Source organism: Diplotaxodon limnothrissa, linkage group LG4 (assembly GCF_057381915.1).
Source record: "Diplotaxodon limnothrissa isolate DT_005_m linkage group LG4, D_limnothrissa_male_GT1.1, whole genome shotgun sequence".
Taxonomy (NCBI): Eukaryota; Metazoa; Chordata; class Actinopteri; order Cichliformes; family Cichlidae; genus Diplotaxodon; species Diplotaxodon limnothrissa.
Window position 1 is genome coordinate 3,777,871 of NC_140599.1, and position 16,843 is coordinate 3,794,713.

At 41.0% G+C, this 16,843-nt stretch overlaps 1 protein-coding gene across 1 annotated transcript in view; it reads right to left on the reverse strand.

Moving 5' to 3' along the window:
* LOC146633052 (uncharacterized) overlaps nucleotides 1-16,843 on the reverse strand; it is a 200,019-nt gene that overhangs the window by 85,147 nt on the left and 98,029 nt on the right. The gene's annotated exons all lie outside the window — the stretch shown is intronic.

A 16,843-nucleotide genomic window follows, 5' to 3' on the forward strand; every position in this document is an offset into this window, starting at 1 on the left:
ATGACTCGGCTAAAGTTTGTAGCATGCATGCTTGTTGTTTTTGCACTAGGATGTTGTAAATGTGCAGTCATATTCGTTGTGTTCCCACTAGTGCTTTCAGGTTAATCTCGTTGAAATGACGTTAACGCCACAACACGGCAAATCTCCATTAACGAGCTACCCCTGATCGCCCCGTGCATGGGGCTAGACGGCCAACACGTTAACGAGCTAACTGCGCTAACTGCGCTAACACACTAGCTCCCACCCATGTAATTGAGCATTGCGTGGCACATCCAACATACTGTTTTACTTTAGTCCATGACTCGCTTACCTTCAGGGTCATACATCACATGAAAACCAAAATAATTCCAAACGCCAGATCTGAATGAGGGTGGGGGAGGTTCAATTTGCCATGTTGCAAGGAGAGCTTAACTTCTGTCTCGCTAGCTTACCCTGCACTCTTCCTTCTGACGATGCTGTCTGTGTTGAGCGCTCAGTGGATCTGCGCTCGACAGTGTAGCCTAGGCGGAGTAGTCGAATGCAGATTCACTGAGCGCTCAACACAGACAGCATCGTCAGAAGGAAAGTTGATGAAATAAATTACAAATTTTGTATTGTTCGATACATATGCATACCAAACCGAAAGCACTGTATCGAACGGTTCAATATCGATACGAATATCGTTGCACCCCTAGTAAACACGTGACCAGAGTAATATAAACAGAGTAATTCAACAGACTGACCAGAGTAGTGTAAACGGTGCTATCCTAAAGAGGATAGAGGCTCCTCTTGAGTCTCTCTGTTTTTGCCTTAATGGTGCTGAACCTTCAGCCTATTGCAGAAGTTGGAACAGTTTATTACTGGGATGGGACAAGTCCTTTAATATTTGAGCTGCTCTAGATCAACATCTCCTGGTGTAAATGTCCTGTAGGGAAGGGAGAACAGACCTGCAGCAGCGTTCTGCCGCACAGATGACTCTCTAAAGAGCTTTTTGATCCTGAACACACCTTTTCCCATATCAGGATTTGATGTTCTGTGTGAGGATGCGCTCCACAGTGCTTAATTAGAAAGTCCTGAGGATCACTAGAGAGACCCTGAACTTCCTCAGTTGTCGGCAATGGTACAGTTGCTGCCTAGCCTTTTTGGTCTGGAAATGAATGTGACAAGACCATGTTAGGTCTAACGAGATGTAGACACTGTAGATACTTGAAGGACAGCACCTTCTCCTCTGGAGCTCCGTTGATGATAAGGGGCTTGTAGACTCAGTGCTTACTCCTGAAGTCAACCACCAGCTTTTTGGTCTTTCACACCTTCAGCTGGAGGTGGTTGTCCTGACACCATGATGCCAGGTTCTTCACATCATTCATGTAGGCCATCTCATCATTGTTGGAGATGAGGCCGAACACCACTGTGTCATCAACAAACCTTATGATGGTATTAGAGCCATGGGTGGACACACAGTCTGAGGTATAGAGGGAGTAGAGCAGTGGCGAGAGTACACCACCCCTGTGGTGCTCCCGTGTTGGTGGTGATGCTGTCAGAGGTGGTGATGTTGTCAGAGACACACTTGCCAGTGAGGAAGTTCAACACCCATGCACAGAGTTGGCTGTTGAGTCCTAGATCCTAGCGCTTTGTGAACAGTCTGCAGGGCACTATTGTGTTGAACGCTGAAGTGTAATCTACAAACATCAATCTCACATATTTACCCTTTTTCTTGTCCACATGGCTGAGAGTGGTGTGCAGGACGTGGGAGATGGTCGGTAGACAAACTGAAGCGGGTCTGTGGTGCTTGGGATGGAGGAGGAGATGATGTTCTTCAGCAGCCTCTCGAACACCTTTATAACCAACAAAGTCAGTGCAACTTGTCGGTAGTTGACCACAGACGTAGCCAGCGACTCAATGAAGATGGACATGAACACACCTGCTAGCTGCTCATCACAGCAACGCAGCAGATGGCTGATGATGCTGCCTGGTTCCGCCACTTTCCTGGTGTTCACTCTCAGCTTGGATGTCGTGCTACCCGATGCTGGTCCCCCTTTCCTCGCGGATGATGTGACCGTCCTCTGTTTTCAGGCTGCAGTCAGCACTAGCTGCCTGGCTAACCTCGAAATGGGCGTAGAACTCGTTCAGCTCGTTGGTGAATGCAGAGTTGCCATTGATCATTGCAGTGTCGCTGCTACTTTGTAGTTTTGCAATACTTAAATTAAATATGATTTTAAAAAAATGCTAAATGCATTAACTTGAAAAAAAAAAAGACAGTAATTAAACATATAATTAACTTGTAATTGCTGGCTTTTTAAAAGTCTTTTTCAAAGTAAAGATGTTAAGGATAACCATAAACAGATAAAAGACTGATAGCTGTACTGTGCTCTCTATGCAACTTGTTGATGGTAAACTGGGAAATTAAAAAATGCAAATCTATATTAAATAAATGTTAACAGGATAAAATCTTTAGTATTTTTCTATCAGTGCTACTGTTCCAGCTGTGTTCAGGTCAGGACTAACAAACATCAAACAAAAAGCACTGGAGCTGATTTTACTACCTGTACATGTGTGCACTCTCACTGGGGCTGGTGTTGCTGGCGGCAACAGGTTCTTGCATATAAAAAGATCAAGGAGAAGCTCAGAACGTGGTGGAAACCTGGTGTGTTTACTGCATCATTAGAAACTAGAAGCCTTTATTGGGGTGTTTCTGTGTGTTTTTGTTAAGTCAGGGAGTAAGAGAAAGCCAGAACTAAATGAACTCATCACAGTGCAACTGTGAGTACTTCAGTTAACTTTCTTTCCTTTGTTTCTTACTTTGTGTATATTTGTTTCCTCTCATCGGGACTCATCATAACAAAAGATTGCCAACTGATAAATTAGGAAAACAAACAGTAGATGGATCAACTGAAGGGCCAGCTGTACCTCTTTCTTTTTCCTTCTAAGTAAATGGTCTTCCACATACACTACCAGTCAAAAGTTTGGACACACCTTCTCATTTAATTATTTTTCTATATTTTCATGACAGTAAACCAGTAAACCAAAAAGAAACACGTTTTATATTTTAGATTCTTATCAAAATAGCCCCCCTTTGCTTTGATTACTGCTTTGCTCACTCTTGGCATTCTTGAATCGGCAATATTGAATCGGTGTGCAACTTTGCCAAAACAATGTCGGACTCTGTAGTTTTCTCTGGTCCCCTCCCCAATCAGACCAGGAGTGACATGTTTAGCCGCATGTTCTCCTTAAATTGCTGGCTGTCTGAGTGGTGTCCCAGAAACGATGTGGGCTTCATAGATAATTGGCAAACCTTCTGGAGGAAACCTGGTCTTGTTAGGAGAGACGGCATCCATCCCACTTTGGATGGAGCAGCTCTCATTTCTAGAAATATGGACAAATTTATTAAACCCCCCAAAATATGACTATCCAGAGTTGGGACCAGGAAGCAGAGTTGCAGTCTTACACGCTTCTCTGCAGCTTCTCTCCTCCTGCTACCCCCCCAAAAACCCATCTCCATAGAGACTGTGTCAGCTCCCAAAAAGACAAAAAACAAACTAAAAACCAGCAACAAACAACTTAAACATAAACAATCACAAAGAAAGAACAATACAGTATCCACATCTGAACCAAAGAGTAAAACAGTGAAATGTGGATTATTAAATATTAGGTCTCTCTCCTCCAAGTCTCTGTTAGTACATGACTTAATAATTGATCAACAAATTGATTTACTCTGCCTTACAGAAACCTGGTTGCAGCAGGATGATTATGTTAGTTTAAATGAATCAACACCCCCGAGTCATTCTAACTACCAGAAATCTCGAAGCACAGGCCGAGGGGCGGTGTGGCAGCAATTTTTCACACCAGCCTATTAATTAATGAAAGACCAAGACAGACTTTTAATTCATTTGAAAGCCTGATGCTTAGCCTCGTCCACCCCAGCTGTAAAACTCAGAAACCAGTCTTACTTGTTATCATCTATCGTCCACCTGGGCCTTACACAGAGTTTCTGTCTGATTTCTCAGACTTTATATCTAATTTAGTTCTGAGCTCAGATAAAATAATTATTGTGGGTGATTTTAACATCCATGTAGATGCTAAAAATGACAGCCTCAACATGGCATTTAATCTGTTATTAGACTCAATTGGTTTCTCTCAAAATGTAAAAGAACCCACCCACCACTTTAATCACACTCTAGATCTTGTTTTAACATATGGCATCGAACCTGAACATTTAACAGTGTTTCCTGAAAACCCTCTCCTGTCTGATCATTTCCTGATAACATTTACTTTTACAATAATTGATTACACAGCGGTGAAGAGTAGACTTTATCAAAGTAGATGTCTTTCTGAAAGCACTGTAACTAAGTTTAAGAATATAATCCACCCACTGTTATCATCTCCAATGCCCTGTACCAACACAGAGCAAAGCTGCTATCTGAACGCTACCCCAACAGAGGTCGATTATCTTGTTAATAATTTCACCTCCTCACTACGTACGACTCTGGATACTGTAGCTCCTGTGAAAACTAAGGCCTCAAATCAGAAGTACCTGACTCCGTGGTATAATTCTGAAACACGTACCCTAAAGCAGATGACTCGTAATCTGGAGAGGAAATGGCGTGTCACAAATCTAGAGGATCATCATTTAGCCTGGAGAAATAGTTTGCTGCTTTATAAGAAAGCCCTCCGCAAAGCCAGAACATCTTACTATTCATCACTGATTGAAGAAAATAAGAACAACCCCAGGTTTCTCTTCAGCACTGTAGCCAGGCTGACAAAAAGTCAGAGCTCTTTTGAGCCAACCATCCCTTTAACGTTAACTAGTAATGACTTCATGAACTTCTTCACAAATAAAATTTTTATCATTAGAGAAAAAATTACCAATAATCATCCCACAGATGTAATATTATCTACAGCTACTCTTAGTACCATTGATGTTAAGTTAGACTCTTTTTCTCCAATTGATCTTTCTGAGTTAACTTCAATAATTACTTCCTCCAAACCATCAACGTGTCTTTTAGACCCCATTCCTACAAAACTGCTCAAAGAAGTCCTGCCATTAATTAATTCTTCGATCTTAAATATGATCAACCTATCTCTAATAATCGGCTATGTACCACAGGCCTTCAAGCTGGCTGTAGTTAAACCTTTACTCAAAAAGCCATCTCTAGACCCAGCAGTCTTAGCTAATTATAGGCCAATCTCCAACCTTCCTTTCATATCAAAAATCCTTGAAAGAGTAGTTGTCAAACAGCTAACAGATCATCTGCAGAGGAATGGTTTATTTGAAGAGTTTCAGTCAGGTTTCAGAGCTCAGCACAGCACAGAAACAGCTTTAGTGAAGGTTACAAATGATCTTCTTATGGCCTCTGACAGTGGACTCATCTCTGTGCTTGTCCTGCTAGACCTCAGTGCAGCGTTCGATACTGTTGATCATAATATCCTATTAGAGCGATTAGAACATGCTGTAGGTATTACAAGTACTGCGCTGCAGTGGTTTGTATCATATCTATCTAATAGACTCCAATTCGTGCATGTAAATGGAGAGTCCTCTTCACACACTGAGGTTAATTATGGAGTTCCACAGGGTTCAGTGCTAGGACCAATTCTGTTTACATTATACATGCTTCCCTTAGGCAGTATCATTAGAAGACATAGCATACATTTTCACTGCTATGCAGATGACACCCAGCTCTATCTGTCCATGAAGCCAGATAACACACACCAATTAGTTAAACTGCAGGAATGTCTTAAAGACATAAAGACCTGGATGGCCGCTAACTTTCTGCTTCTTAATTCAGATAAAACTGAGGTTATTGTACTCGGCCCTGAAAATCTTAGAAATATGGTATCTAATCAGATTCTTACTCTGGATGGCATTACCTTGGCCTCCAGTAACGCGGTGAGGAACCTTGGAGTCATTTTTGACCAGGACATGTCCTTCAACGCACATATTAAACAAATATGTAAGACTGCTTTCTTCCATTTGCGCAACATCTCTAAAATTAGAAATATCCTGTCTCAGAGTGACGCTGAAAAACTAGTTCATGCATTTATTACTTCCAGGCTGGACTACTGTAATTCATTATTATCAGGATGTCCAAAAAACTCACTGAAAAGCCTTCAGCTAATCCAAAATGCTGCAGCAAGAGTCCTGACAGGGACTAGAAAGAGAGAGCATATTTCTCCTGTTTTGGCTTCCCTTCATTGGCTTCCTGTTAAATCCAGAATTGAATTCAAAATCCTGCTCCTCACATACAAGGTCTTAAATAATCAGGCCCCATCTTATCTTAATGACCTTGTAGTACCATATCACCCTATTAGAGCGCTCCGCTCTCGCTCTGCAGGCCTACTTGTTGTTCCTAGAGTATTTAAAAGTAGAATGGGAGGGAGAGCCTTCAGTTTTCAGGCCCCTCTTCTGTGGAACCAGCTTCCAGTTTGGATTCGGGAGACAGACACTATCTCTACTTTTAAGATTAGGCTTCAAACTTTCCTTTTTTCTAAAGCATATAGTTAGGGCTGGACCAGGTGACCCTGAATCCTCCCTTTGTTATGCTGCAATAGATGTAGGCTGCCGGGGGATTCCCATGATGCATTGAGTTTTTCCTTTCCAGTCACCTTTCTCACTCACTATGTATTAATAGACCTCTCTGCATTGAATCATATCTGTTATTAACCTCTGTCTCTCTTCCACAGCATGTCTTTATCCTGTCTTCCTTCTCTCACCCCAACCGGTCGCAGCAGATGGCCGCCCCTCCCTGAGCCTGGTTCTGCCGGAGGTTTCTTCCTGTTAAAAGGGAGTTTTTCCTTCCCACTGTCGCCAAAGTGCTTGCTCATAGGGGGTCATATGATTGTTGGGTTTTTCTCTGTATCTATGAAGCGCCTTGAGGCGACTTTTGTTGTGATTTGGCGCTATATAAATAAAATTGAATTGAATTGAATTGAATTGAATTCTCTTGGTGAGCTTCATGAGGTCGTCACCTGAAATGGTTTTCCAACAGTCTTGAAGGAGTTCCCTGAGATGCTGAGCACTTGTTGGCCCTTGTTGGCCCTTTTGCCAACAAGTGCTTCTAGCTTATCCCAAACCATCCCCACTGGGTTTGGGTCAGGTGACTGTAGATGCCAGGTCTTCTGGTTCATCTCTCCGTCACTCTCCGTAGCCCTAACACAGGCTGGAGGTGTGTTTGGTGACTTGGATGAATTTATCCTCAGCAGCAGAGGTGATTCTTGGTCTTCTTTTCCCGGGGCGGTCTTCATGTGAGCTTGTTTCGTCATAGCGCTTGATGGTTTTTGCGACTGTACTTGGGGACACATTCAAAGTTTTAGCAATTTTCCAGACTGACTGACCTTCAGTTCTTAAAGTAGTGATGGACTGTCATTTCTCTTTACCTAGTTATTTGGGTCTTGCCATAATAAAAATTCTAACAGTTGTCAAATAAGGCTTTGTACTCAGCTGTGTACTAACTTACACAACACAACTGATGGTCCCAACTCCATTAAGAGGGCAGGAAATTCCACAAATGAACCCTGACGAGGCACACCTGTAAAGCGAAACCATTTCACCCGTTGCCTACTAGTGGTGGTCAGAGGGCCCGGTGGCGCCAGTGTCCGGCAGCCTCGCCTCTGTCAGTGCGCCCCAGGGTGGCTGTGGCTACAATGTAGCTTGCCATCACCAGTGTGTGAATGTGTGCATGAATGGGTGGATGACTGGATATGTCCTTAGGGACTAGTAAAGCGCTATATAAATACAGGCCATTTCAGGTGACTACATCATGAAGCTCATTGAGAGAAGGCCAAGAGTTTGCAGCACTGTCAACAAAGCAAAGGTTGGCTACTTTAAAGAATGTAAAATATATGACAAATTTATCAATTCTTTTTGCTACATAATTCCATATATTTTCCTTCATATATTTGATGTCTTCAGTATGTATCTACAATCTAGAGAGTAGTAAAAATAAAGAAAAACCATTAAATGAGAAGCTGTGTCCAGACTTTGACTGAGGTGTGTGTTTTTTAGACCTGCCACTTATTTGTTTGCCTTCCTCTTCGCCAGTTTCCTCAAACATTTAAGGACACACTGGACACCATGTTGAGATATGCAAAGGTTTCAGCTAAGAGCTTTTTGGGAAACGGCTTGTTGATGAAAAAGTACAGTATTATGTCTCGCATTTTAAGATACAGTGTTTCTTTGTTGTGTGTTATGTGTCAACACAAAACTGGTTAATTTGGTACTTGTTTGTTTCTCCCCTTAGTGGTGTTCATTTGTGCAGGTATGAACACAGTAATCACACTTGGCTGTGGACCAAAACAAGACCCTTCAAAGGTGGTGGTGTGGTTCCAAACTCTTGACATTCACTTTCAAATTTGTTAAATTGCCTTTACTTTTTCTCTGTGTGAAAAGAAACCAAATCACCAAAAGGTTTAGTTTAAAAACTCATCAACTGATTTGGACCAGAGTAAATAATGTTGCGGACACCAACATGAAATATTTACAGAACGAATTTGAAAGACCTTCAGTGAGCCTGGAGAACTTTTACATAAGAGCACATACACACAAAAAAGTCTCCTAACAAAAAAGCAAATGTTTGAAGTCATTGTTTCATGGTGACTTCTCTTGTGTAGATTCTATGGTTTTCCTTTACCATTTGAAACTATTGTTTTCTGACTGCTTTGGTATTAGTGTACTTTAATTTAGGACTCAGCTTCACTGGATTTTTAAAACTCAGGTAAACTGCCTGTGCTCCTATTTGAAATTTGTCAAAACAGTATATAAAGTGGAGCAATCTAGATCATTCTAGCTAAACTAGATACTTTACACAAAGGTTTGGTGATAGTTGATAGAATTAGAATAATTTTTTTTTTTTTTTTTTTTTTTTTTTTTTTTGTTTCACACATGGTACAGTAGTAATGCATTCCCATACACAACCTTCCTTTCAATTAAAGTAACACTGTTTCCATGCATGAAAAGGAGCAGGAAGAAGAATAAATTCTTATTGATACCTGCCCCCTATCTGTGATAATACAAGTAGGCAACCAAAATTACACTATGACAATTTTCTGCACATAACAAAACAAAACAAAGCAAACAGAACAATATACTCAACAATGAGCAATACCACTAAATATCAAACTAAAAGGATCATTTTTCTACAATTAAATTCTATTCTTTTCAACTTCTTCATATTGGTTTATCATTTTATTCTTATAGCAGATTTTAAATTGAGAAACATTTATACAACACTTAAGATGATCACTGAGAGAATTCCAGTTTCTTATGCCTATGACTGTTGGACACATTTGCCTTTGCGTGGTTCGAGCAAACCGGTGCTTAAAATAAAACTTCCTTCTGCTGTCCCCGTTTTCTGAACACAATACAAATAAACTTTGTAACTTAAGAGGTAGTGTTTTATTTTTCGCCCTAAACATAATAGTTAAAGTCTGTAATTTCACTATGTCTTCTAGTTTTAACAATTTCGATTTTATAAACAAATTATTAGTGTGTTCTCTATATTTAACATTATGCATAATTCGAAGCGCTCTCTTCTGTAATAAATATAATGGTTTCATATTAGTCACGTATGTATTCCCCCATACTTCAACACAATAGCTCAGATAGGGTAGAAACAATGAAAAATATAATATTCTCATTTTGGTCAGAAGTCAGAAACACAAGTCCAAATAAACACTATGTCACGTACGCACTGGTACCAATTTGCTTTGAAGCTGCCAACTGGCTGCTTTCAGGTGTGCGATCCTCTAATATATATCATTGCAGGTCATATGTCAATCAAAAATATTAATTGATAGTCTCTTCAGTTGCTCACCTGAAGAGACTATCAATGACTATTGCAGGTCCCGTCCACTTTATTTGCCAGGAGTTATTTAGCCCATAGTTTCAAATTAGCTTCAAGTGTACATGGCTTAATGTTGCTGCATGATATATAGATCTATAAATTAGGGGTGCAACGATACACAAAATTCACGGTTCGGTTCGATACCTTGGTGCCACGGTTCAATATTTTTTCAATACAAAAAATGTTCATGCCTTTTTAATTTGTCATTTATTAAAATTATAAATATATATTTTAACTCAAAAGTACAGTTTTTAAATTTAATGTTGCTGAAACAACAAATAATGAAAAAAAATAAATCTATCTGATCGAGAAATCACTCATCTTTGGAAAAGAGAGTTTATTACAGAGAAATGGCTCTTTCCAAAATAAAAGCTATACTATACGCTTCTTCTGGGCTATATTCTCAGCAGCATATTAAACATATCAGGTCCCCATAAGGAGAATCGTGTGCTAATGGCTGTCTAAATAATTCGGGTAAAGTTTGTAGCATGCGTGCTTGTTGTTTTTGTCTGCTTCCACTTGTCTTTGCACTAGGATGATGTCGGCGTAAATGTGCAGTCATATTCGTTGTGTTCCCACTAGTGCTGTCAGCGTTAATCTCGTTGAAATGACATCAACACCATAATGCAGCAAATCTCCGTTAACGAGTTACAGCGATCGCGCCGTGCGTGGGGCTAGACGGCGCCAACACGTTAACAAGCTAACTGCGCTAACGTACTAGTTCCCACCAATTGAGCATTGCGTGGCACAGCCAACATACTGTTTTACTTTTGTCCATGACACGCTTACCATCAGGGTCATACGTCACATGAAAACCAAGACAGTTCCAAACGCCAGATCTGAATGAGGGCGGGGGAGGTTCAATTTCGGGCAGTTGCCATGTTGCAACGAGCTTAGCTTCTGTCTTGCTAGCTTGCGCTGCGCTCAGTGGATCTGCAATCGACAGTGCAGCCTAGGCAGAGTAGTCGAACGCAGATCCACTGAGCGCTCAACACAGACAGCATCGTCAGAAGAAAAGTTGATAAAATACATTTTAAAAATTTGTATTGTTCGATACATATGCGTACCGAACCGAAAGCACTGTATCTAATGGTTTAATATCGATACGAGTATCATTGCACCCCTAATATAAATATATATGTGAAATGTAAGAATAAGTGTATTACTTCATTTCTGACATTAAGAACATTGGAGACAATAAAAAAAAAAAAAGTCAGTATCTCTGCCAAATAGACCATCTTTCTGTATCAGCTGTAGATCAGCTGTTCAGATGCCAGACTCTCACAACAGTTAGATAACTGAGGAAAGACCAAATGTTGTCCACCTTTGACTTCAGTGCTGTAGTATCTGGAAAAAAAAACACACATTAAGTTAAAAGATCAGCAGCTACCTGTTCGCCACGCTGGCACCCCCAAACTGTTAAATGTCTTTATGGAGCAACTTTTAAATGGCCCCCCCACTGATGGTTTCCAGCATTACATCGGGGGGCCACGGGTCACCTCTTCCTCTCCTTTCTTCTCCTCTTTTCATGTCCCTCTTTTTCTCCCTCTCAGCAATTTTTATACAGTCCTTCTTTCCATATTAGCTGCTCTGAAAGCCCGTTAACTAACACACCACTAAACCCACTGCTGGTTTCTGTTAGCGTTTAGCCACATTAGCAGGGGGTTATGGATAAAAAAGCTGTATATACACGGGGGCAAAAAAGGAGAAACTGCTTAGATTGGACCTGCATGTTTTTGAAGTTTTATGGTGGTGTTTTAAATGGGATTTCTGGGGCTTTAGGTTACAAAATAGGTTGTTTATGGCTGCTTTGCTTTAATTTGTTCATATGGGGAATTGCTTTTGCCATCTCAGAAAGATGGAAATTTAATCATAGCTGTGCCTTGTGGGTGAACACGGTTATGATTCGCTCTTCTTATTAACTTGATAATGAGAAGAGTGTTTCAGGTGGCAACAATATTACACAATCATCTTTTAGAGAGGTAGTGTTTCACTAAATAACACAAATGTCCTTGGGTTGGGCTAAGTGACTGGAGTATGGCATTAATGAGCTCACTTTCACAGCTTGTCATTTTTGAATATCCAAAGTTATACTTCTGAAGGGCCATATTTTGTTGTGAAGGACAGTAGAACAAGTCGTCTACTATACAGAAGGTTGCTGGTTCGATCCCTGGCTGCTTCAGTTGGCAACATACTAACACAAGGGTTGCATCTGTCAGAGTTTGAATACACTTAGATAGAAAAGTGCTTGGATGGGTGAACGAGGCATGTGTAAAGTGCTTTGAGTGCTCAGGAAGAGTAGAAAAAGGGCTACAGGAGAACCAGTCTGTTTACCATCTCAATGATTGTTGCACTATTCTGAGTCACATGTTTAATCTTGGACCCAGAGGGATAGAGTTTAAAACCCAGATTTCTCTTGTCTCACTTGTGTCAAGTAACCTGCAAAACTCTACCCATAAAGTTTAACCTCTCTCCATTCTCCAATTGTTGCATGGTGTTTTGAAAATGTTGTCACTACAGTCAACTAAAGGCATTTACTAGATTTCAGTAGCGATGGCTGTCCCAGGTGAACTGTGAAAGTCAAAGGTCAGGCATGCAACTGGACTACTACCAGTCCAGGAAGAGACGCAGAGAGCCAAGTGGCTCCTTCTTGATATATTACTGGTGATTCCTGAAGTGTTGTGGAAAGAGGCACTGAGGAATTCCCTCCAAGCCACAAGACCAAGGACTGAAAGAAGACAGATTTCTCTTTTCTTTTTAACTCAATTGTTACTCCATCTATTAAAATGAGCACCTCTCTTTATTTCTATTTTTATGACAATGACTAATCATCAGTAGTGATCAATTCTGTTGCCAGCCTTTAGCTATAACAAAAGGATTCAAAAGGATGTGTTACAAAGGGGCTTGGAAAGAAAAGCGTCTGGACTTGTTTAAGTTGCTTGAAGACGTTTCACCTCTCATCCGAGAAGCTTCTTCAGTTCTAAGGGTCAAATGGTGGTTGACAATGGTTTCACAATGGTTTCTGTAGCAGGTATTACAAATAAATAATATGAGATACGCATTAAATTATTGTCTCGACAACTTTGGACCAGTATCAGAAAGTTCTAGGTAAGACTATGGAGCCTTGAAAGGATCAGCAGAGAAGGAACCACACAATGATAGATAAGATGTGATTTGAATAGAAACTGTATTGAAAGATGTAAAGTTTACAAACCCTGCCTGTCTAAAGCCGGCTTCCTACAATGCACAAACGTACATTAAAGGGCCCAAGATAAAATCAAAACCAAATATGCTCTTTAAGGAAATTCTCCAAAGAGTTTCAATTAAAGAGCTTCTGCTCCTGTTGCTCAGTCCACTTCTCTTTGGAAAGACAAATTAGAGTTTCTTGTGTGTGCGTGTGTGTTTCTGTCCACTGGTTTTAACACTACCCGGGTAGATTTTTAAAGTGTTAGTCTTATCTGTGTCAAGGAATGCAGTTATAGTCCTGAGGTTCGCTGAAGATGGATCCCACGGCTAGCCACACCGTACTCTGGTCCGTCTACAGTCACTCTCTTGGGATTGGCTGGCCACTGAACCCACAGGGTTCAGATCTCGAATGATCCAGTCCTGGTCAAAAACCAATCTATGCACACAGTTCGGAGTGCATACATTGCTATTTTATCTATGCTTCTTCCATTACTCATCTTTCAGTCAGGTATTGCTCAAGTATAACAAATTATTTTAGTTATACAATGTCTCAACCATCATGAAATAACTTGAGTTACATCACACAAGGTTTTAGCGCAACAGAAAATATACCTTATAAGATAAGATAAGATAAGATAAGATAGAACTTTATTAATCCCTCGGGTGGGTTCCTCTGGGAAATTCGACTTCCAAAAAGCACAGCAACGACCGAAGTTACAGTTACAGAATTGTTATATATATATATATATACAGCGGGGCAAAAAAGTATTTAGTCAGCCACCGATTGTGCAAGTTCCCCCACCTAAAATGATGACAGAGGTCAGTAATTTGCACCAGAGGTACACTTCAACTGTGAGAGACAGAATGTGAAAAAAAAATCCATGAATTCACATGGTAGGATTTGTAAAGAATTTATTCGTAAATTAGGGTGGAAAATAAGTATTTGGTCACCTCAAACAAGGAAAATCTCTGGCTCTCACAGACCTGTAACGTCTTCTGGGTGATCGTGGCTCAAGAGTTGGGAGTTCGCCTTGTAATCGGAAGGTTGCCGGTTCGAGCCCCGGCTTGGACAGTCTTGGTCGTTGTGTCCTTGGGCAAGACACTTCACCCGTTGCCTACTGGTGGTGGTCAGAGGGCCCGGTGGCGCCAGTGTCCGGCAGCCTCGCCTCTGTCAGTGCGCCCCAGGGTGGCTGTGGCTACATTGTAGCTTGCCATCACCAGTGTGTGAATGTGTGTGTGAATGGGTGGATGACAGGTTGTGTAAAGCGCTTTGGGGTCCTTAGGGACTAGAAAAGCGCAATACAAATACAGGCCATTTACCATTACCATTCTGTAAGAAGCTTTTCTGTCCCCCACTCGTTACCTGTATGAATGGCACCTGTTTGAACTCATCATCTGTATAAAAGACACCTGTCCACAGCCTCAAACAGTCAGACTCCAAACTCCGCCATGGCCAAGACCAAAGAGCTTTCGAAGGACACCAGGAAAAGTATTGTAGACCTGCACCAGACTGGGAAGAGTGAATCTACAATAGGCAAGCAGCTTGGTGTGAAAAAATCAACTGTGGGAGCAATCATCAGAAAATGGAAGACATACAAGACCACTGATAATCTCCCTCGATCTGGGGCTCCACGCAAGATCTCATCCCGTGGGGTCAAAATGATCATGAGAACGGTGAGCAAAGATCCCAGAACCACACGGGGGGACCTGGTGAATGACCTGCAGAGAGCTGGGACCAAAGTAACAAAGGTCACCATCAGTAACACACTACAACGGCAGGGAATCAAATCCCGCAGTGCCAGACGTGTTCCGCTGCTGAAGCCAGTGCATGTCCAGGCCCGTCTGAAGTTTGCCAGAGAGCACATGGATGATACAGCAGAGGATTGGGAGAATGTCATGTGGTCAGATGAAACCAAAGTAGAACTTTTTGGTATAAACTCAACTCGTCGTGTTTGGAGGAAGAAGAATACTGAGTTGCATCCCAAGAACACCATACCTACTGTGAAGCATGGGGGTGGAAACATCATGCTATGGGGCTGTTTTTCTGCCAAGGGGACAGGACGACTGATCCGTGTTAAGGACAGAATGAATGGGGCCATGTATCGTGAGATTTTGAGCCAAAACCTCCTTCCATCAGTGAGAACTTTGAAGATGAAATGAGGCTGGGTCTTCCAACATGACAATGATCCAAAACACACCGCCCGGGCAACAAAGGAGTGGCTCCGTAAGAAGCATTTGAAAGTCCTGGAGTGGCCTAGCCAGTCTCCAGACCTCAACCCCATAGAAAATCTGTGGCGGGAGTTGAAAGTCCGTGTTGCTCGGCGACAGCCCCAAAACATCACTGCTCTCGAGAAGATCTGCATGGAGGAATGGGCCGAAATACCAGCTACTGTGTGTGCAAACCTGGTAAAGACCTATAGTAAACGTTTGACCTCTGTTATTGCCAACAAAGGTTATGTTACAAAGTATTGAGTTGTATTTTTGTTATTGACCAAATACTTATTTTCCACCCTGATTTACCAATAAATTCTTTACAAATCCTACCATGTGGATTCATGGATTTTTTTTCACATTCTGTCTCTCACAGTTGAAGTGTACCTCTGGTGCAAATTACTGACCTCTGTCATTATTTTAGGTGGGGGAACTTGCACAATCGGTGGCTGACTAAATACTTTTTTGCCCCACTGTAACTGTCTGTAGGGATCACAGAGAGGACCCTTCTGTGAAGGGTTGCACACTGACCAGTACATTTAAAACATGACACTGTTTTACAAATGACTGTTGTCCACTCGAAGAGACCAGATCCTTAAAAAACTAGAACTTTCTGTTACAAAATGCTTATTTAGCTATTTGACAACAGTTTGGTGTTCTCTAGCACAAAACAAAGAAAAACTTACTAACAAAACTTGAATTGTCATTGAAATGTTAATCTGAACAGATAATACTTAGTAAATATGATCAAATATGTATTTTGTCCATGTGTGAAACTCAAAGCTTCTTTAAAGTCAAAATATTTTTTACGAAAAAAAAAACCCCTTGGAGGTTTCTTTAAACATTTTTCTTGAATGGATGGAGTCTGACTGCGTTTAATCTCATTTTTGGGCAAAGAATAGAAAGACAACAGCAGCTGTCAAGCACTGAAAAAAAGGTGAAATATTCATCTTTTGCAATAAAATGTCAGTGTCTGGTCTGCGCTTCCACAGGCCCCACTGGTTTTGAAACTTATTCCCGTTAACGAAGTAAGGAAGCAAGACGAACAGTTCAACCGGTTTTTCACATGCTAGTAAGGGAAGGATCTCAGAGCAGCCCTTCTGCCCTCAGTCTCAGACCACTTCAAAGAACCATCACCCCATAGCAGCCTTTTATTCTGTTACACACAGTTTACACAAACACCCATTGTAAATCCCCCCATGGTCACAAAAGGTTAAAAAAACTGTGTGTGTGTGTGTGGGGGGAGTCAGAAACAAGAGAATGCCTTTAATCATATAGTTCGAACTAAGACTTACAAATTTAAGTCTTACAAATTTAAGTGACACAATGACATTATTTAACAATTTTAACCTGACAGTCAGTAGCACTGTACGTGTATGTGTGTCCTCTTTTAGATGTGTTTTAGTTTTTCTGCTTTTAATGACTAATCTTGGTCGAATTTAACATTTATGGCCATATGAGGGTCATTTGGGCGTTTTTTGTTTTTGTAAAGTAAATTGTCCTGACTTCTTTGAGAAAACATCTCTCTGTATATCTGTATATCTTCTGTCCTGTACCTTTAAAGTGATATTTACTTGAAAAGCTGCACTAAGAGCAGCAGTCTGTCCACAACGTGGAAGTCAGAGAGAATG